This window comes from Pristiophorus japonicus, chromosome 33 (genome assembly GCF_044704955.1).
Source record: "Pristiophorus japonicus isolate sPriJap1 chromosome 33, sPriJap1.hap1, whole genome shotgun sequence".
NCBI classification, from domain to species: Eukaryota; Metazoa; Chordata; class Chondrichthyes; family Pristiophoridae; genus Pristiophorus; species Pristiophorus japonicus.
Window position 1 is genome coordinate 6,348,090 of NC_092009.1, and position 23,387 is coordinate 6,371,476.

A 23,387-nucleotide genomic window follows, 5' to 3' on the forward strand; every position below is an offset into this window, starting at 1 on the left:
CTCAAACCCAATTAGGGTTGGGCAATAAATGTCAGCCTTGCTAGCTACGCACACATCCACTCAATTAATATTTTACTAAAACGTGCTTTACAGAAGATGAAATCGTTCTTGAAGTGTAGTCACTGGATGTACTGTTGCGCAATACGGCAGCCAATTACCACACAGCAAGATCCCATCGATGGTGGGATACAGATACGATCAGGACACAAAAGAGCATTCCCCACCTCTTAGACTCATAGAATAGTAGAAGTTTTCCGCAGAGAAGGAGGGCATTCGGCCGATCCTGTCTCCGCCAATCTGAAGAAATATTCAGCCTATTCCCACGTCCCAGCTCTTGATCTGTAACGTTGCAGATTAGGGCAATTCAATCCCTATATAAGTACTGCTTATGATTGTGTCTCCACCAACTTTTCAGTCAATGAGCTCAAGACCCAAATTCACTCTGGGTGAAAAAATTTATCTCGACTCTCGTGTAATCCTTTTATCAATTACTTTAAATATATGCCCCCTGGTTATTGACCTCTCTGCTCAGGGGTATAGATGTTTCTTATGCATACTATCTGGGCCCCGCATAAAGTTAAACACCTCAATTATGTCACCCATTATTCTCATCTGTTCCGACGAAAACAACTCCAATCTTTCCCCATAACCGAATCTATCCAGTCTTGGGAACATCCAGAGCACAACAAAGGAAACAGATGTAAGTGGAGGAGAATTGTTTGTTTTTAAGCTGTGAGTTGTTGTGATCTGCAATGCACTGCCTGAAATGGTGGTGAACCATAGAGTCATCGATTCATAGAATTGTTACAGCACAATAGAAGACAATTCGGCCCGTCGAGCCCGTGCTGACTCTCAGCGAGTCTCACCACCCTGTCATTTCCCCGTTGCAATACAGATTCAATTGTAAACCTTAAGATGGAATTGGATAAATGCTTGAAGAGGCACATTTTGCAGGGCGTTGTGGAAAGTGCTGGGACCAATTGGATAGCTCGTTCAAGAGTACGATGGACCAAGTACTCTCCATCGGTAATGTATGATTTTATGAAATGTTTTATGTTAGTTTCATATAAATTACGCTGATCATTTGCCCGTTGCACTATCCCACTTTATGTTTTTGTATATGCGTCTGTGCTCAGAAATGGAATTTAAATGAATTGGGATTCGGTAGCAATGCGACGAAAATCACGCAGTTTGTTATTGTGCGCTGGCCCAGTGGCAAGGTGTTGGCATTATAAATTAAAGATCATGGGTTCGACCCCCATCTGCACTTGTTTTTTTTTTTGTGTAATGCTTTGTTATTTATAATTAATTTGGATGTCCGTGCGGGAAATTTAAACGATATCTGTTTATCTATCTGTGACATGTAAATAAAATTGTGTGGAACCTTGATAATCAAATTATTTGTGCTCATCTCTGCGTTATTATAAATATATTTGTCTTTATCTGTGTTTTCTTTCTGAATTTTTCTCTAATATCTCTGTGCTGCAATTGTCTTTACGTTTACTTGCGAGGTGTTTACAAGTAACATAGATACAAAGATAGACACAGAATATACATTAATATCGCAAACAGATGATCCATAATTCAATTATAATTAATTTTGTTGCATTCAAATATATAAACACTAATACAGATATACAAAATATATTTATATCCCACAGAACAAATTGCAACTTAACACAGAGACATTAACATATATTTAGAACTATCACTAATCAAAGAACATTTTACTCTCTGCGGTCCTCAGCAAATTCTGCTGTGCCTGTTTTGCCTATGCTTGTGCTCGATGTAAGGGAAGGTTTGTTCGGGCCGTGGTTCATCGTTTCCCATGGATGGGTTGCAATGCCCTGTCTGAGTCCACGTTCACTGCTATATTTGATATATAATAATCATCTGGACTTGGGTATACAAAGCAAACTTACAACATCTACAGATGTTTCATCCTGATAAACATATCCACTGCCAAATTAGTTCAACCTCTCACCCAACCCACCAGTTAATCTTCCCGCAAGTACTTGGGTCCAAGCTCTGTTGATGTCCAACCCGACCTACTGTAACAGGTCCGTCCTGCGCCAGAACTGATCCCAATGTGCCAGGTTTCTGTAGCCCAATCTCGTGCACCGTTTATTCTAAACTCAATTGCGCGGGGCACTGGGAATAATCCATGGAATGCCTTTGTGGTCCTGCTCATTAATTTCCTCAAGTACACCTGAAACTCTGACTGAAGGAATTCATCCCCTTATCTCCTTATGTCTTGGTGAGCTCATAGATCACGGCTTATGCTGATCACCTTCACCCCTCAAAATGTTCCTCACCACTCAGTGATGTTCTTTACCTGACAGCAGGGAGGATACCCAGCACGCACGTCTCACGTTTGCCGTTGAATAAACGCCCTGACGTTCGAATCCTCAATGACGTCAAATTACATAACTTTTAGTTTCAAAAGCAAAGTACTGCGAAGCCTGTAAATCTGAAATGACATCAGAAAATGTTGGATATACTCAGCCAGCAACTCTGGAAAGATTTATGATGACGAGGTTGTGATTAAATGTCATTGACGGGAAGCGTCAATAATACAATCCAGATAATGTCTGAGGTAATCCCAGTGCACCAGTTTGCGGGTATTGAAACCAATCCGGATGCCGCACATCAGTCTGGGAGCTAAATTGATGTTGTTGTTCTTGTAAAGTCGCAACAGCAGAGGACTGCAATAAAATATCCAATCTTTAAGATAAATCATATGTTTTGCAGTTAACAAAACGAGCAGTTCCAAAAGACATTAAATCTTCAAATCGGTTAACTTGCACCGTTTAATTTCCGCCATTGTGCCAGGGCAAACCACAGGCTTTAGCTTTTTTTTAAAATTGCAGTTCAATGCTGTTGCGACTCGTTTACTTTGAATATTCTCCCTTTGAAGATTCTCACAGAGGCCGTCTGACTGGCTCACGAGTTCTCGGCCTCTCACGTTTATTTAACCCTGTGACCGCCATCGAGTGGTTAGGATGCAGCACTCTATCCTCGTCGGCACAGATTCGATGCCCGTTCCGGGATTTATTAAATTAAAATGAAGCTTATTAAATTAATTACATAACTCTCTGTGAAAGCTTAATAATTATTGCAATCGTCATTGACAACTTGTCAGTCGCACCCGTCGAGTCCCCTCAAGTGCACTTCTCAGAGCGCGATGTGCATGCGCTGAAAACCGGCACTGGAAAAGTCAAAATGGCTTTTGACAGATCCAACGGATCCCTGAGAGAAGGGTCTTTGTGGTCGGAGATTTGCGCTATTTTACAAACTCTTGCTTGGAAGATCTCCTTCAAAATCTTACGCCTGGTAAAGGTGACAGAGAGATGGACAGGCAGGGGGAGACATTTATGTGCATGTCACAGAAAGAGAGAGACAGACAGGTGGTTGTGGTGGAGAGGAGACATTCCTGAGAGACAGAAAGCGAGACAGGCATATTTTGAAAGAGAGAGAGCGACATATTAGGGGGAGGGGAGAAAGAGTGAGTTAGTTATGGTGGAGGATATAGAGAGTGACAATACTGAGGGGAGGGGGTGGCAAGACAGACCGACAGGGTGAGAAACGGATGGAGGCAAACTGGGGGGGCTGGGCGGTGGGAGATATGGTGGGAGACAAAGAGAGAGATAGACTTGGAAGGCAGAAGGGAGTAGTCAGATGTGGGAGAATAATTGAAGGCGGCAGTGTGTGACAGACAGGGGAGGCAGACAGGAAAAACTGACGGAACGCAGACATAGATCGACAGACAGGTTCAGATGGGGGTGAATGGTGGAAGGGGACAGTAATTGGCAGACAGGGGAGGCAGAAGTGTGTTAGCTAGAAAGATAACAGAGTGGGCTGAGATAGAGAGAGACAGAGGGTGGGGTGACGCAGTGAGTGAGAGAGAGAGGGTGAGACAGACTTGTAAGAGACAGAAAAATAGAGAATTGGTTGAAACAATCGGGGCAAACAGGGCGAGACGGCGAGAGATACAGATGGGGCAGACAGCAACGGCAGACAGATGAGCAGACAGAGACAGAGACAGAGGCATACAGGAAAGGCAGGACCAGAAAGACATAAGAGGAGGCAGAATGAGAGGGACATACGGGGGATCAGATTTGGAGACAGATACGGGTAGGAGCTTGGGGAGAGAGAGAGACTGACGGAGACAGGCGGTGGAAAAAGACAGATGGCAAGACAGAGAGAGGCAGGTGGGGGAGAAGGAAGGAGGAGACAGACCGGGAATAAACCGATTGAGAGAACGAGAGAAACATTACGGTAGCAGAATGGGAATATTGCTGAACTAATCCAGTGGCCTGTACTAAAGATCCCGAGATGTAAGTTCAAATCCTGCCACCACAGCTGAGAAATTTAGGTTCAGTTAATTACATCAATCTGGATTTAAAAAGCTCGTATCAAAAATGACCATGATACTACTGGATCGTCGTAACAATCCATCTGGTTCACTAATGTCTTTAAAGGATGAATTATGCCGTCCTTTCCTGGTCTAGGTTACACATGACTCCAAATGCATAGCAATGTGGTTGACACTTCAATGCCCTCTACAATGGCCCAGCGAGACACTCAGTTGAATCAAACCGCTGCGACAATGTCAGCATTGTAGGAGTACCTTCACCACACAGACTTCAGCGGTTCAAACAGTCAGCTCACCACCACCTTCTCCGGGGCAGTTTCAGAAGGGCAACAAAGGAAGGAAGGCCGTAGTAGCGCCGCCCAAATTTCTGAATTAATGAAAAAAAACACGTTGGAGACAGGAAAAGAGAGAGATATATAGAAGGTGGGGTAATGGATGGGTCAAACAGAGTGAGAAAGATAGGGCGACAGACGTGGGGAGAAAGAGGGAGAGAACTAGAAGGCGGAGGCACAGAGAGAGACAGATAGACAGATCGGCGGGGCAAAGAGATATAAACATTTGGGGGTGACAGAGAGAGTGCGAGATGGGGAGACAGCTGTGGATAGACAGGGCAGATGGGTTTGATATAAAAGTGAGTACACGTGAGGTGGGTTAGAATGGGACAGACGTAGGAGAGAAATCGGCAGAAATCAGACCCAGGGAGAAACCGACGTGATAGACAAAGAAAAAGAGCTGGGGGAGCGAGAGACAGAGAGAGAGCAATATATTGGTGTGTTGGGATAGAGTTTAACTGGAAGAATAGTGGATTGCGACAGGCTGCGGTAGATAGATGATATGTTACAAAGACAAAGGCAGACGGGAACATTCAAACTGGTGAGCCAGAGGGCCAACAGAGAGAGTGAGAGAAAGACAGGCGAGATATAGGAAGGAGATAGAGAGGAGATGTGGTGGGGGACAGAGAGAGAGCGACACACACAGAAGGTGATAGAGAGAGAGCGACAGACCGTGTGGTGGAAATAGTCCGACTGGAAATGTAAAAGAAGGAGACAGAGTGGGCGAGACTGATGATGGTAGACAGACGGGAGAATGTAGAAGGGGAGAGAGATACAGCAGAAAGAAACGGGGAAGACAGAAATAGAGCGGAGGGATCAGGCAGACACAGGAAAGCAGGAAAGTTAGGGACAGAGAGAGCCAGACTGGGGAGAGAGAGAGGGTGCAAATGAGGAAGTTAAACAGGAGGGAGACAGGGAGGTCACGACAGACATAGACAATGAGAGAGATAGGTAGACAGACTGCGGGCTAAACGGAGTGAGAAATGCAAGGGACAGACATAGAAACATAGAAACATAGAAAATAGGTGCAGGAGTAGGCCATTCGGCCCTTTTAGCCTGCACCGCCATTCATTGAGTTCATGGCTGAACATGCAACTTCAGTACCCCATTCCTGCTTTCTCACCATACCCCTTGATTCCCCTAGTAGTAAGGACTTCATCTAACTCCTTTTTGAATATACTTAGTGAATTGGCCTCAACAACTTTATGTGGTAGAGAATTCCACAGGTTCACCACTCTCTGGGTGAAGAAATTCCTCCTCATCTCGGTCCTAAATGGCTTCCCCCTTATCCTTAGACTGTGTCCCCTGGTTCTGGACTTCACCAACATTGGGAACATTGTTCCTGCATCTAACCTGTCTAACCCCGTCAGAATTTTAAACGTTTCTATGAGGTCCCCTCTCATTCTTCTGTACTCCAGTGAATACAAGCCAGTTGATCCAGTCTTTCTTGATAGGTCAGTCCCGCCATCCCGGGAATCAGTCTGGTGAACCTTCGCTGCACTCCCTCAATAGCAAGAATGTCCTTCCTCAGGTTAGGAGACCAAAACTGTACACAATACTCCAGGTGTGGCCTCACCAAGGCCCTGTACAATTGTAGCAACACCTCCCTGCCCTTGTACTCAAATCCCCTCGCTATGAAGGCCAACATGCCATTTGCTTTCTTAACCTCCTGCTGTACCACCATACCAACCTTCAATGACTGACGTACCATGACACCCAGGTCTCTTTGCACCTGCCCTTTTCCTAATCTGTCATCACTCGAGAGACAGACGGCAGAGGGATGGAGGCGGAGCGACTTATGGGCACAGACGGGGAGACAGAAATAGAGATAACAGCAGAGGAAAGAAAAAGACAGTGGCAGTCAGATGGAGAGACAGGCGAGAGGGGCACAGAGAAAGACAGACAGGGGTTAAACAAGTGGCGAGAAAGACGATGGATTGAAACGTTGGCCGAGAGAGTGTTGGAAACAGATGGGGAGACAAAAAGAAAAAAGACGTGAGAAGACAGAGAAAGAAAAACAAACGGGGAGACTATTTACAGTCCCGTTCTCTCATCCAATTTTAGTGAATAACAATGTAACTGGCACTGCAAATATTGTCGTAGAACATGAAGTTGCAAAGAGACGTTTATTAAGTGTTTGCGAAAATAACTGTGTCGATAATGATCCCTGTGGCGAAGTTTAAATTCTTCTACATTGAACCTAAGAAAGATGGATCAAAGTACATTATATTTAGAAACTATACCTGACAATGCTATTTAGGGGTGCGAGTACTGACATCTCTTCTAATCGCCCTGTTTTTGGTGGTCATAATTCACATGTCTTTTCAAAACCAAATGTCCCTGTTTGTGAAACTCCGGAAATCCCTGTAGCCGGTGCTCTGAATTCCCCATGTTTCAGGATCTCCTTTTCCCTCTGTTTCTGGAGCTCCTTATCCCTCTGTTTCTGGAGTTCCTTCTCCCTCTGTTTCAAGAGCTCCTTATCCCTCTGTTTCAGGAGCTTCCAATCCCTCTGTTTCAGGAGCTCCTTATCCCTATGTTTCAGGAGCTCCCTATCCATCTGTTTCAGGAGCTCCAAATTCACCTGTTTCTGGAGCTCCTTATCCCTCTGTTTCTTGAGCTCCTTATCCCTCTGTTTCAGGAGCTCCTTTTCCCTCTGTTTCAGGAGCTCCTTATCCCTTTGTTTCAGGAGCTCCTTATCCCTCTGTTTCAGCAGCTCCTTATCCCTCTGTTTCAGGAGCTCCTTATCCCTCTGTTTCAGGAGCTCCTTATCCCTCTGTTTCATGAGCTCCTTATCCCTCTGTTTCAGGAGCTCCTTATCCCTCTGTTTCAGGAGCTCCATATCCCTCTGTTTCAGGAGCTCCTTATCCCTCTGTTTCAGATGCTCCTTATCCCTCTGTTTCAGTAGCTCCTTATACCTCTGTTTCAGGAGCTCCTTGTCCCTCTGTTGCAGGAGCTCCTAATTCCTCTGTTTCAGGAGCTCCTTATCCCCCTGTTTCAGGAGCTCCATATCCCTCTGTTTCAGGAGCTCCAAATTCACCTGTTTCTGGAGCTCCTTATCCCTCTCTTTCTTGAGCTCCTTATCCCTCTGTTTCAGGAGCTCCTTTTCCCTCTGTTTCAGGAGCTCCTTATCCCTTTGTTTCAGGAGCTCCGTATCCCTCTGTTTCAGCAGCTCCTTATCCCTCTGTTTCAGGAGCTCCTTATCCCTCTGTTTCAGGAGCTCCTTATCCCTCTGTTTCATGAGCTCCTTATCCCTCTGTTTCAGGAGCTCCTTATCCCTCTGTTTCAGGAGCTCCTTATCCCTCTGTTTCAGGAGCTCCTTATACCTCTGTTTCAGGAGCTCCTTGTCCCTCTGTTGCAGGAGCTCCTAATTCCTCTGTTTCAGGAGCTCCTTATCCCCCTGTTTCAGGAGCTCCTTATTCCTCTGTTTCAGGAGCTCCTAATTCCTCTGTTTCAGGAGCTCCTTATTCCTCTGTTTCAGGAGCTCCTTATCCCTTTTTTGCAGGAGCTCCTAATTCTTCTCTTCAGGTGCTCCTTATCACTCTGTTTCAAGAGCTCCATATCCCTCTGTTTCTTGAGCTCCTTATCCCTCTGTTTCAAGAGCTCCTTTTCCCTCTGTTTCAGGAGCTCCTTATCCCTTTGTTTCAGGAGCTCCTTATCCCTCTGTTTCAGCAGCTCCTTATCCCTCTGTTCCAGGAGCTCCATATCCCTCTGTTTCAGGAGCTCCTTATCCCTCTGTTTCATGAGCTCCTTATCCCTCTGTTTCAGGAGCTCCTTATCCCTCTGTTTCAGAAGCTCCATATCCCTCTGTTTCAGGAGCTCCTTATCCCTCTGTTTCAGGAGCTCCTTATCCCTCTGTTTCAGGAGCTCCTTGTCCCTCTGTTTCAGAAGCTCCATATCCCTCTGTTTCAGGAGCTCCTTATCCCTCTGTTTCAGGAGCTCCTTGTCCCTCTGTTGCAGGAGCTCCTAATTCCTCTGTTTCAGGAGCTCCTTATCCCCCTGTTTCAGGAGCTCCTTATTCCTCTGTTTCATAAGATCCTTATCCCTCTGTTTCAGGAGCTCCTTATCCCTCTGTTTCAGGAGCTCCTTATCCCTCAGCTTCTGGAGCTCCTTACATCTCTGTTTCAGGAGCTTCTTATCCCTGTGTTGCAGGAGCTCCTAAATCCTCTGTTGCAGGAGCTCCTTCTCCCTCTGTATCAGGAGCTCCTTATCCCGCTGTTTCTGGAGCTCCTTATCCCGCTGTTTCTGGAGCTCCTTATCCCTCTGTTCTTGGAGCTCCTTATCCCTCTTTTTCAGGAGCTCCAAATTCCTCTGTTTCAGGAGCTCCTAATCCTTCTGTTTAAGAAGCTCCTTATCAGTCTGATTCAGGAGCTCCTTATCCCACTGTTTTTGGAGCTCCTTCTCATTCTGTTTCAGGAACTCCTTATTGCTCTATTTCAGGAGCTTCTAATTTCTCTGTTTCTGCTGCCCTATTCCAATTCCTCCTTTTTATGAATATCCTAACTCCGCTATTTTCGCAGCTCCTCCTTCTGCTGTATCTGGTGCACTTAATTCCACGTGTGTACAGCCACTCACCTGAAGTAATGGAAAGCTGATGGCACATGTTCAACATTGTACATCTGGTTGCATTGTCAGGACAAGTGGTGAAGTGGACATTCTTGCAATATATTTCTGTTTGGATGCAAAAAGCAGTAAATTGAATGCCTAACGTTGCTGCAAACTGGAGAGTTGGTGGTGCAGATTTTAAAGCGAATAACTGCTAAATCATTGTGATCTGCATGAGTGGGTCCGGATCCAATAAGTATCCTTAATGTGTTAAATGTAGGAATCCTCTTGTTGTTTTGTAAATGAGCTTAAACCTAATGGCCAAATTTGCCTTTTACTGTTAAGGATGCTGCACTTTGATCATGTAATGTCTCAAATTAATATCGGGCCTGGATTTCTGGCTTCACTGGGTCTGTACGGAATACGTAGACGACTGGCAAGGAACCACAAAAGCCCTTCTTTGGCGTACAGGATGCATGCACTGAAAATCAGCTTTTACAATGTCAAATTATTGCTTGACAGATCCAACGCTTCTTCAGGAAAAGGATATTCGCATGGGTGAGTATGCACTATCTGCCCATCTATTGCCCAGCAAATGTCCTTCAATTTCTTGCGCCTGGGAAAAGCAGGTATATCGCTTCTTTTATCAGCGTAAAAGTTTCAAAACATAAAAAATATAAAAACAAATACAAATAAAATGTAAGAACATTTTTCTTTTAAAAACCCTGTCCGCTATGGTAGGTTTATTTTAAACTCTAAATACCAAACTTTTAAAAAAATCCGAAAAATATATTTTTTTCTAATACATTTAAAAACTTTAATTTAAATTAATATTAAATACGCGAGATGTTGTTTTTTTAAATTTTTATGTGTATTTGAGTGATGGAACGTTCTTATAATGAGAACCCCTGCTTATGGAGATGCTATTATTATGAATGATAATACTGTACCTTCATTGGCTGTCCAGCGCCACGTGAATCCAGCGTCTCTCTCCGCATCTCCAAGACCTGAATGCGCTGCGAAGGGCGGGAAGAGAAGGCCTCAGAAGCGGACGGCTGGAGGGAGCAGGAGCAAAAGGTAGTTGTGGAACATTATTCCTGTTTTCAGCCGAGCGCCTGGGGGAAGCCTACCACAGTGACTTCAGGCCCAATATATACATCAAAGGAAAAATCTATGTTTTTATTCGCAGGACTATGGAGAGGGGGACTAATTTGATCGCTCTCTCAGAGACAAAGCACAGCCACGTTGGGCCGAATAGCTTTCTTCACTGCCGTCAGAATATGCCGTTTTAATATAGAATGGGTTACGCACTTTACTGTCGGTGGCTCGTTAGTCTTGGTGCATGGTTCTCTCTTTGGGAATTTAACAGTGGAAATGCGAGAGGTCGCGGATCATTCGATGTCGGTCTAAACCGATTTGCTGTCATGCCAGGATCATTCTGTGTCTGTTTCCAAAGGGATTTTCTCTCAGTCCCGGGTCATTCTGGGCCTGTTTAAAATTAAAGAACTCTCAGTCCAAGATCATTCTATATCTGCTAAAGAGGGATTTGCATTCAGTCTCGGAAATGTATGAGTCTGTTTAAAAGGGATAGGCTATCAGTTCCAGATCATTCTGTGTAATTTTAAAAGTGATGTGCTGTCATTGCCAGATTTCAAATTTCAAATTTCAAAAACTGCCTTTGGAGTGTATAGAATTGTAAGCTTGTTGCTGAGTTTGTGTAAGGGAGGGAGAGAGTGCAAACGTGTTGTGCGATCTTGCTGGACAATTAATATCACGTGTGAAAAAAGGCAATACGTGGTATTGAAGCCATGCCGATTTGATTGAATACAGCTTCGAGGAATATCTTACAGAAGAACAATCTGCTGTGGGATCTTGCCATTCCAATTCCGAAAAATTGCAAAATTCCCAAGTTAGAAACATACTGATTTCAGCCAGGGCTTGCGTGTGGGCTGTGAGACATGATGACCTTAACCACCTTATTTTCAAATTCAAATCAAAACAGGACAAAACAAGACAGGACTCACTGACTGACTATGTTTATATATATATGTGTGTGTGTGTGTGTGAGTGTATAGCTATATGCAATGTATACATCCCCGCTTTTAAATTTCACAATAAATGTGCTTTTTCTGTTCCGCCTGCACTGGAATCTATTGCTTTTGTCCACTTTCACAGCACAAGCAGCTGCTGTCGGATCCTGACAGTCCACAACTGAAAAACAGCAGTCAGACACACGTCACTTCAAAAGATCACCATTGCATCCCACATCTTCCCTCGTGGCTTGTCTTCCACCATGGGCTGACTGTGTCTGACGGTATTTACTGCATGCACAACCTTATTTGCAATGCTAGTCATCCAGACACACAGCCTTCGTTCAATCAAAAAATAAATAGATTATTAATTAATTATATATTTATTTAAAACAAATCAAATTCAATTTTTGTTAATAAAATTCATATGTATTCATTTTTTTTAAATTATGTATATATAGTTTAATAAATTAGCTTTTCGTCTGGGTTGCAATTACGTCCCTGCCTCCTACCTGCTTGTCTATCACCTGTGTCTTCAATCAGCGTCCCAGCCCCGCGTGGTCCTGAGGACCACGCTCACTCACGCACTGCACAATTGTCTTCAGCGATGACAGAAATCTCACTTAATTCTTTTAAAAGGAAACTGCTGTCAATAAGGGTCATTCTGCATCTGGGTAAAAGGGACTTGCTTGCAGTCGCTGATCATTCTGTGTCTGTTTAAACGGAATGGTTGTCCGCTGCGGTTAATAATCTCTCCCTTTAAGACGGATTTTCTCATAATCCCGGATCATGTTGTATAGTTTAGAACGAGTGTGATTTCAGCTGCAATGACCGAATTGTTAAATTGTTGTGTTCAAACTGGGGTTGCCTGCGCCGGTGCGCACCCAGATCGCAGTGCATCTGTTCATTTACTCGAAATATGCTCACCTTTTTCAAAATCCACTCAATAATTTAAGAGTTGGACCGAATTTGCTCCCAATGTACACAACAACACATTTGGCGCAAATGGCCTAATCGCGAAATTATCAGAAGATTGCAGGTTTGAATCCTACCGCGGTCAATTAGACCGCTCTGTGAAATTTGATATTGTTTGCTGTGATTCTGCCGAAAAACCAAGCATCTCGGACAGTCACTCACCAGAATTAAAGGAAGGCTGTTTGCTTTAAGAATCTAATCGCACGTTTTCATCATTGTCGATCCGGTTTCACGGGCAGAACAAGCTTTGAAGTGGAATTTCTTGCAGTTTATTTCTGTTTGCATGCAATAAGCGGAAAATTGTATGTCTGAAACTTCGGTAAGTAAAAGATGAGGTTACCGAGAGGTTAATGTGATCGACTGCTAATCCGTTGTGTTCTGCACGCATGAGTTCGTAATCCCATCCTCGTCGTTATTGTGTTACAAATTTAAGCCCCCGGTCGTTTGTCAATCACATTTAAACTCATCTCTAAATTCCCCTTTCGCTAACAAGAATGCTGCACGTTGCTAATGTCATGTCTCAAATTAATAATATATTCGTGAAAGGGATGACAGTTGTAGGACGATGGAGAGTGGGACTAATTAGATAGATCTCGAGGGACAGCACATGCACGGCGCGCCGAATATCTTTTCTCTCTACCGTCAGAAGCTGAGAGCGACGCTCTTCACTCTCAGCGGCTCGTTGATCTAGGGGTACGATGCTCGCTCAGCGATGATCACATTTGAAATGCGAGAGGTACCGGGTCCAAATCCTGGACCATCCCCGCCAGTTTTTACTCAAAGTTCCGCTTCTCACAGCCGGTCGACATATGAAAAAACAGAAATAATTCACATTAAAACATGTGATTTTGCGCCGATGACCCCACAGTGTCCAGATCCCAGAGCAAAGTAAAACTCACCCAACTGAGTACAGTTAAAATATCTCAGAGGTACTCGGCTCTGTATCTCGTTGGATAACCGAAACGCGTGTTTGATTCCGCCCAATACTTGATCAGTATACATTGCTGTCTGTTCGCATAACCTCACCTCAATTGGCATAAGCATACATTCAGCGTCAATCTCCAACTCTGCCCTGAATATGAGTGCGTCCTGTTTCTCTAGAGCTGAAAAGATGTGAGAAGCTGGCTTTTGAATTAATCACTTGGCTACCGAATTCAAACCGGACAGGAAATCAATCTGGGCTGGCCAAGCTGCCTGGTCTCATTAAATGGCGTTGAACCCTATATTGTAGGCATATTATAGTGTTCTGGCCTCAACATTCGGTTCAACGTATCGGATCATAAGCACCGCTCCCATTGTCTGGTAATGGTTCTGCTATTCCCACTAACACCTCCTCTGGACAATCCTTTGTTACGTTATTGCCCGATTACCACCCACTTTGCCTTTCTCCATTGTGCCATTTATTAATTAATCACTCATGCGTTCCACTGTATCACAGACCTTTCCTTTTGACCTTTCTCGCTGTGTTTTTTTTCCAGGCGCTATTTTTGTTGAAAAAATCTGTAATCTTTAAATTTTCCTAAAATATTGGAATGATTATCCGGGTTCTTCATCCACAGAACCTGCACGACCTGCTGCGTTTTACACAATTATCTGTTTTTATTCATTCTGTTTCCGTATCCCATTTAAGAGGATGTGCTGTCCGTCTGGGATCATTCTCTGTCTATTTAAAATGGTGTGCTGTCTGTCCCGGATTTCAAATTTCAAATTTCAAAAACTGCCTTTGAAGGGTGCTGGAATTTTAATTTGTTTGTTTGTGTAAGCAAGAGTGTGTGCAAACATGTGTGCGTTCTTACTGTGCATTTCATGTCATGTGAGAAAAAAGCAGTACATGCAACTTGAAGCCATACTGATTTGATTGAACACTCCTTCGTGGACGCTCTGACGGTAGAAGAATTTGCTGTGGGATTTTGCTATTCCACATCTGAAAGAAGGGAAAATACACAAGTTAGAAATATAGCGATTTTAGCCAGTGCTTGCGTGTTGGCTGTGTGACATAATGACATCCTCCACCCGTATTTTGAAATTCAAATCAAATCAAATCAAGACAAAACAAAACATGACTCATTGACTGACTTTGTATAGATATATATATATATATATATATATGTATACATGAATTCAATTTTAAATTTTTAACTTTCACAATAAATGTGCTTTTTCTGTTCTGCCTGCACTGGGCTCTATTACATTTGACCTCTTTCACAGCGCAAGCAGCTACTGTCAGATCCAGAAGAAAGCCATACGCGACTTTAAAGTATCGTCTTTGTAGCCCACATCGTCCCTCGTGGCTTGTCTTGCACCTTGGGCTTACTGTGTTTGGGTATTTACTGACTGCACCCCCTCTTTTCCAATGGAATTTTTCCAGTCACAAAGCCTTCGTTCAATCCAAAAATTTCTAGAAAATGAATCAATTATTTATTTATTTAAAACAAATCAATGAAATTTATTTTTAAATAAAATTTAAATACATTTATTTTCTTAAAATGTTAAATATGTACATATTTGTATATTGGCTTTTTGTCTGGGTTGGTTTTACGTCCCTCCCTCCTTCCTGCCTGTCTGTCACATGTGGTTTCAATCACCGACCCAGCCCCTCGTGATCCTGCTGCCCACACTCACTCACGCACCAAACAATTGCCTTCAGGGATGATAGAAATCTCACTTTATTCTTTTAAAAGGGAACTGCTGTCAGTCAAGGGTCATTCTACATCTGTCTAAAAGGGATGTGCTTGCAGTCGCGGATCATTCTGTCTCTGTTTGAACGGGATGGTTGTCAGTTCCGGTGCATAATTTTCCCTTTAAAACGGATGATCTCGTAATCCCGCATCATCCTGCAGAGTTTGAGAAGGAGTATGATTTCAGCTGCAATGACTGATTTGTTAAACTGTTGTGTTCCAAGTTACATTGGGGCTGGCTGCGCTGGTGCGCACCCAGATCACAGTGCATCTGTTCATTTTCTAGAAAAATGCTCATCTTTTCCAAAGCCCAATCCTTGATATAGCAGTGGCACCGAATTTGCTCCCAATGTATACAACAACAAATTTTTAATTGATGGCAGAAACCGCGTAGCCAAATGAATAAGACATCAGACTTCGATTGAAACCATGCTGTTATCAGAAGATTGCAGGCTCAATTCTTGGCGTGGTCACTTAGTTCGTTGCGTGCAATCTTATATTCGTTCATGTAATTCTGCCGAAAAATCAATCATCTATTGCAGTCACTCATCTGAAGTAAAGGAAGGCTGTTTGCTCTAACAATCTAATGGCACATTTTCATCATTATCCATCTGGTTGCACGGGCAGAGCAAGCTGTGTCGTGCACTTTCTTGCACATTATTTCTCTTTGTGCACAAGAAGCAGGAGATTTTATGACTGACAGAGGAATTAGGAACAGGTGTAAGCCATCTAGCCCCGCGAGCCTGCTCCGCCACTCAACAAGATCATGGCTGATCTGGCTATGGACTCAGCTCCACTTTCCCGCCCGCTCCCTTTCACCCTTAATTCCCTTATTGGTTAAAAATGTATCTATCTGTGATTTGAATACATTCAATGAGCTAGCCTCAACTGCTTCCCTGGGCAGAGAATTCCATAGATTCACAACCCTCTGGGAGAAGCAATTCCTTCTCAACTCGGTTTTAAATTGGCTCCCCCGTATTTTGAAGCTGTGCCCGCTAGTTCTAGTCTTCCCGACCAGTGGAAACAACTTCTCTGCCTTTATCTTGTCTATCCTTTTCATTATTTCAAATGTTTCTATAAGATCACCACTCATCCTTCTGAACTCCAACGAGTAAAGTCCCAGTCTACTAAATTTATCATCATAAGGTAACCCCCTCATCTCCGGAATTAGCCAAGTGAATCGTCTCTGTACCCGCTCCAAAGCTAGTATATCCTTCTTAAGTAAGGTGACCAAAACTGCACGCAGTACTCCAGGTGCGGCCTCACCAATACCCTATCCAGTTGTAGCAGGACCTCCCTGCTTTTGTATTCCATCCCTCTCTCAATGAAGGCCAACATTCCATTCGCCTTCCTGATTACCTGCTGCACCTGAAAACTAAATTTTGGGATTCATGCACAAGGACCCCCAGTTCCCTCTGCACCGCAGCATGTTGTAATTTCTCCCCATCCAAATAATATTACTTTTTACTGTTTTTCTTTCCAAGGTGGATAACCTCACATTTTCCGACATTTTATTCCATCTGCCAAACATTAGTCCATTCGCTTAACCTATCTAAATCTCTTTGAAGCCTCTCTGTATCCTCTACACAACCCGCTTTCCCACTAGTCTTTGAGTCATCTGCAAATTTTGTGACATTACACTCTGTCCCCTCTTCCAGGTCAGCTGTGTATATTGTAAACAGTTGTGGTCCCAGCACTGATCCCTGTGGCACACAACTATCCACGGATTTCCAACCCGGATGCTGCAGTAACTTCGAGACGAAGTGTCCGAGAGGTTAAAAAGATGGCCTGCTAATCCATTGTGCTTTGCCTACATGAGTTCGAATCTCATCCTCGCCCTGGTTGTGTTACAGCTATGACCCACCGTGGTCGTTTTATCAATCACATTAAACCTCATCGCCAACTTCCTCTTGCACTCACAAGGATGCTGCCCTTTGCACGTCTCAAATTAATAATATATTCGTCAAAGGGATAACATTTTAGGAATATGGAGAGGGAGGCTAATTAGATAGGTCTCTGAGGGACAGCACAAGCACTATGCGCCGAATATTCTTTCTCACTGCCGTCAATATCTGAGAGCTGCGCTCTTCACTGTCGGCGGCTCGTTGGTCTCAGTGTCTGATTGGCGCTGAGGGATGATTACATTTGTAAATGCAAGAGGTCGCGGGTCCAAATCCCGGACATGCCCGGCATTTTTTACTCAAGGTTCCTCTTCTCACAGCCGGTCGATATTTGAGAAATCAGACATATTTCACATTAAAACGTGTGATTTTGCGCCGATGTTCCCAGATCCCAGAGCAAAGTGAAACTCACTCAACTGATTAAAGTTAAAGTATCTCAGAGACAATCGGCTCTGAGTCGAGTTGCATAACCTAAACCCGTGTTTGGTTCTGGCCAATGCTTAATCAGTATGTCTTCCTGTCTGCAATCATAAGCTCACCTCAATTGGGATAAGCATACATTCAGCGGCAATCTCACTCTGCCCTGAATATGAGTGCGTCCTGTTTCTCTAGAGCTGAAAAGATGTGTGAAGCTGGCTTTTGAATTAGTCCCTTGCCTGCCGAATTCAAACCGGACTGGAAATCAATCCGGGGTGGCCAAGCTGCCTGGTCTGATTAAAAGGCATTATTAGAGACCCTCGGAGACCTATCTAATTAGCACCCTATATTGTAGGCATGTTATAGTCTTCTGACCTCAACATTAGATTCAACTTATCGCATCATCAGCACCGCTCCCATTTTCTGTGAGTGGTCTGCTGTTCCCACTAACACCTCCTCTGGACAATCTTTTGTTACCTTATTGCCCGATTACCACCCACTTTGCCGTTCCCCATTGTCCCATGTATTATTTAATCACTCCTGCGTTCCATTGTACCACAGACGTTTCCTTTTGCCCTTTCTCGCTGCTTATTTTTTCCAGGCTCTATTTTTTTTGAAAAAATCTGTAATCTTTAACTTTATTCTAAAATATCGGAATTATTATCCGACAGAACGTGGAACCGGGTTCTTCATTCACAGAATCTGCACGACCTGCTGAGTTTTACGTAATTATCTGCTTTATTCATTCTGTTTCCATATCCCTTTTAAGGGGATGGGCTGTCTGTCCGGGATCATTCTCTGTCTGATTAAAATGGTGTGCTATCACTGCAGGATGATTCTCTGCCTGTTTAAAATGGATGTGCTGTCTGTCCTGGATTTCAAATTTCAAATTTCCAAAAATTGCAGGAATTTTAGTTTGTTTGTTTGTTTGTGTAAACCAGAGTGTGTGCAAACGTGCTGTGCGATCTTACCGTGAATTTCATGTCATGAGAGTAAAATGCATTAAATGCAACTTGAAGACATACTGATTTGACTGAACATTCCTTCGTGCACTCTCTGACGGTAGAAGAATCTGCCGTGGGACTTTGCTATTCCACATCTGAACGAAAGGAAAATAAACAAGTTTGAAATATAACGATTTTAGCCAGGGCTTGCGTGTGGGCTGTGTGACATGATGACATCATCCAAACTTATTTTGAAATTCAAATCAAATCAAATCATGACAAGACAAGACTGACTGACTGACTTTGTTAACACACATATATAAATATATATGTATATTTATATGCAATCCCAACTTTTTTACTTTCACAATAAATGTGCTTTTTCTGTTCTGCCTGCACTTGGCTCTATTACATTTGACCTCTTTCACAGCACAAGGAGCTGCTGTCAGAGCCAGTAGAAAGACATGCGCCACTTTAAAAGATCGCCTTTGTTGTGCACATCTTCCCTTTTGGATTGTCTTCCTCAAAGGGCTTACTGTGTTTGAGTATTTGCTGACTGCATCCCCTCATTTCCAATGGGATTCATCCAGTCACGCAGCCTTCGTTCAATCAGAAAATATATAGATTAGGAATCAATTATTTATTCATTTAAAAGAAATCAATTTTTTTTTTAAATGAAACTTAAATTTTAGGTATTTTCTTAAAATGTTTTATGTACATATATATATATTTTTAAATTGGCTTTTTGTCTGGGTTAATTTTATGTGCGTCCCTCCTTCCTGCCTGTCTATAACCTGTGGGTCCAACAACCGTCCCAGCCCCGCGTGGTCCTGAGCCCCACGCTCACTCATTCACTGAACAATTTCCTTCAGGGATGATAGAAATCTCACTTTATTCTTTTAAAAGTTAACTGCTGTCTGTCAAGGGACTATCTGCAAGTGGCTAAAAGGGCTGTGCTTGTACTCCTGGATCATTCGGTGTCTGTTTAAACGAAATCTTTGTCAGTTCCAGTTCATAATCTGCCCCTTGAAGACGGATTTTCTCATAAACCCAGATCATCCTGTATATTTTTAAAAGGAGTGTGATTTCAACTGCGATGACCGAATTGTTAAACTGTTGTCTTCCAAGCTACATTGTGTTTGCTGAGCCGCTGCTGACCCAGGTCGCAGCGCATCTGTTAAATTACTCAAGACATGCTCATCTATTCCTAAATCCAATCATTGTTTTCGCAGTTGCCCCGAATTACTCCCAATATAAGCAAAAACAAATAGCCCTTTGGCGGCAGCAGCGCGTGGCCTAATACATAAAATGTCTGTCTTCGATTGTAAGCGTGATGTTATCAGACGATTGCAGATTCGTATCCTGCCGCTGTCAATTATCTCGCTGCGTGAAATTTTAACGTCTTTGTTGTTATTCTGCTGCAAAACGAGCCATCTCGCTCAGTCACTCACCTGAAGTAAAGGGAGGCTGTTTGCTTTAAGAAACCAATGGCAAATTTTCATCATTGTCGATCTGGTTGCACGGGCACAACAAGCGATGAAGTAGACCTTCTTGCAGATTATGTCTGTTTGGTTGCAAAAATTAGAGGACTGTATGGCTGACGTTGTAGTAAATAGGAGATAAATTGGCAGAGAGGTTCAGGTGATGGACTGCTAATCAATTTTGCTCCCAACCTCGTCGTTATTGTGTTAAACGTTTGACCGCTCTGTTTGTTTTGTCAATCATATTTAACCTCATGGCCAAATTCACCTGTTACTGACAAAGATGCTGCACTTTGGTCATGTCATGTCTCACATTAATAATATGTTCATCAAAGAGAAAACATTAGCAGGACAATGGATATGGTGACTAATTACATAGGCCACTGAGAGACACCACAGACACGATGGGCCGAATAGTAAACTACCGTCAGAATCTGAGAGCTTCGCTTCTCAACGTTCGCGGCTCGTTGATCGATTTGTTTAGAGATTGTCGCAATTTAAATGCGAGAAATCACAGGTTGAAATCCCGCACGAGCTTCGACATCTTTTATTCAAAGATCCACTTCTCTCAGCAGGTCGACATGTGAGAAAACAACAATATTTCAAATTAAGCGTGTCATTTCACGCCGTCGTTCCGACAGCGTCCAAATCCCAGAGTTTCACAGGAGCAAAGTGAAATTACCCAACTGAGTAAAGTTAAAATATCTCAGATGTACTCGGGTCTGTGTCTCATTGGACAACCTAAACCCGTGTTTGGTTCCAGACAATACTTGATCAGTATATCTTCCTTTGTGCCGCATCAGCTCACCTCAATTAGGATAAGCAGACATTCAGCGTCAATATCCACCTCTTCCCTGAATATGAGTGCGTCCTGTTTCTCTAGAGCTGAAAAGATGTGCGAAGCTTGCTTTTGAATTAGACACTTGGCTGCCGAATTGAAACCGGACAGGAAATCAATCCCGGGTGGCCAAGCTGCCTGGTCTGATTAAAAGGCGTTGACATCCTATATTTCGATTAGGCATTTGACAGTCGTTCGGCCTCAAAATTACGTTCAACAAATCGGATCATAATCACCGCTCCCATTGTCTGGTAATGGTTCTGCTATTCCCACTAACACCTCCTCTGGACCATCCTTTGTTACTTTATTGCCCGATTACCACCCACTTTGCTATTTCCCATTGTGCCATTTATTATTCAATCACTCATGCGCTCCAATGTATCACAGAACTTCTCTTTTGTCCTTTCTCTTTGCCTATTTTTTCCAGCTGCTCGATTTGTTGAACAAATCTGTAATCTTTAACATTTTCCTAAAATATTGGAATGATTATCCGACAGAACGTGAAACCGGGTTCTTCATCCACAGAATCTGCACGACCTGCTGAGTTTTACATAATTATCTGTCCTTTATGCATTCTGTTTCCTTTACCCTTTTAAGCCACTGTGCTGTCTGTCCAAGATCATTCTCTGTCTGTGTAAAATGGTTTGCTCTCAGTCCCGGATCATTCTATGCCTGTTTAAAAGGGATGTGCTGTCTGTCCCAGATTTCATATTTCAAATTTCAAAAACTGCCTTTGGACGGTGCAGGTATTTTAGTTTGTTTGTGTGTTTGTGTAAGCCAGGGTGTGTGCAAACGCGCTGTTCGATCTTACTGTGCATTGCATGTCATGTGAGAAAAATGAATTACGTGCAACTTGAAGCCATACTGATTAGATTGAACACTCCTTCGTGGACTCTCTGATGGTACAATAATCTGCTGTTGAAATTTGATATTCCACATCTGAAAGAAGGGAAATTAAACAAGTTAGAAATATAGCGATTTTAGCCAGGACTAGCGTGTGGGCTGTGTGACAAGATGCCATCCTCCACGCTTATTTTCCAATGCTAATCAAATCAAATCAAGACATGACAAGACATGACTGACTGACTGACTTTGTGTATACATGTATATATATGTGTATATTTATACACAATCCCAACTTTTTAATTTTCAAAATAAATATGCTTTTTCTGTTCTGCCTGCACTGAGCTTCATGACATTGGTTCTCTTTCACAGCACAAGCAGCTGCTGTCAGATGTAGCAGAAGGACACTCGCGAGTTTAAAAGATCGCCTTTATAGCCCACATCTTCCCTCTTGGCTTGCCTTCCACCAAGGGCTTACGGTGTTTGGATATTTGCTGACAGCACCCCATCATTTCCAATGGAATTCTTCCAGTCACGCAGCCTTCGTTCAATCAAAACATATCGAGATAATGAATCAATTATTTATTTATTTAAAATAAATCTAATTCAATTTTTTTCAATAAAATATATATTTTATCTTTTCTGAAAATGTTAAATGTATATATATTTGTAAATTGGCTTTTTGACTGGCTTGGTTTTACGTCCCTCACCCTTTCCTGACTGTCCATCACCTGTGGTTTCAATCACCGTCCCAGTCCTGCGAGTTCCTGACCCCCACGCACACTCACTGCACAATTGCATTCAGGGATAATAGAAATGTCAATTTATTCTTTTAAAAGGGAACTGCTGTCAGTCAAGGGTCATTCTGCATCTGTGAAAAATGGTTGTGTTTGCAGTCGCGGATCATTCTGTGTCTGTTTAAACGGGATGGTTGTCAGGTCCGGCTCATAATCTGTCCATTTAAAACGAATTTTCTCCTAATCCCAGATCATCCTGTGCAGTTTGAGAAGGTGTATGATTTCAAATGCAATGACCGAATTGTTAAACTGTTGTGTTCAAAGTTACATTGGGGATGTCTGCGCCGATGCGCACCCAGATCGCAGTGCATTTGTTACTTTACTCGAAATATGCTCATCTTTACCAAAATCCACTCCTTCATATCGCAGTTTCCCCGAATTTGCTCCCAATATAAACAACAACAAACGTTGCGCTGATGCAGAGGTCGCGTGGCCTAACGGATAAGGTGTCTGACTTTGATTTCCAGCGTGACGTTATTAGAAACTTATAAGTTCGAGTCCTGCTGTGGTCAATTAGTTCGCCACATGAAAATTTATATTCTTTGTTGTGATGCTGCCGAAAAACCAACCATCTCTTAAAGTCACTCACCTGAAGTGAAGGAAAGCTGTTTGCTTTAAGAATCCAATGGCACATTTGCATCATTGTCGATCTGTTTGCACAGGCAGAACAAGCTGTGAAGTGGACTTTCTTGCACATTATTTCTCTTTGGATACAAAAAGCAGCAGGTTGAATGGGTGACTTGTCGCTAAATAAGACACGAGGTGGCCGAGTGGTTAAGGCGATGGACTGATAATCTATTGTGCTCTGCAAACATGGGTTCAAATCCCATCCTCGTCGTTATTGTGCTACAGTTTTGATCCCCCTGGTCGTTTGTCAATCACATTTACACTCATCGCCATATTTCCCTTTTGCGAACAAGAATGCTGCACTTTACAACTGTCATGCTTCAAATTAATAATATATTCGTCAAAGGGATAACATTTGTAGGAGTATGGAGAGGAATACTAATCAGCTAGGTCTGGAGGGACAGCACACGCACGATGCGCCGAATATCTTTTCTCACTACCGTCAGAATCTGAGAGCTACGTTCTTCACTGTTGGTGGCTCGATGGTCTATGGGTGCGATTCTCGCTTCGCGATGATCACATTTAAAATGCGAACAATCCCGTACGACCCCCGCCAGTTTTTACTCAAATTTCTGCTTCTCCCAGCCGGTCGACGTAAGAGAAAATA

At 43.0% G+C, this 23,387-nt stretch overlaps 1 non-coding gene across 1 annotated transcript; it reads left to right on the forward strand.

Moving 5' to 3' along the window:
• Positions 1-22,907: 22,907 nt before the first annotated feature.
• trnai-gau (transfer RNA isoleucine (anticodon GAU)) lies at positions 22,908-22,991 on the forward strand. The gene has a single exon. It is a non-coding gene; the product is annotated as a tRNA-Ile (tRNA).
• Positions 22,992-23,387: the final 396 nt, after the last annotated feature.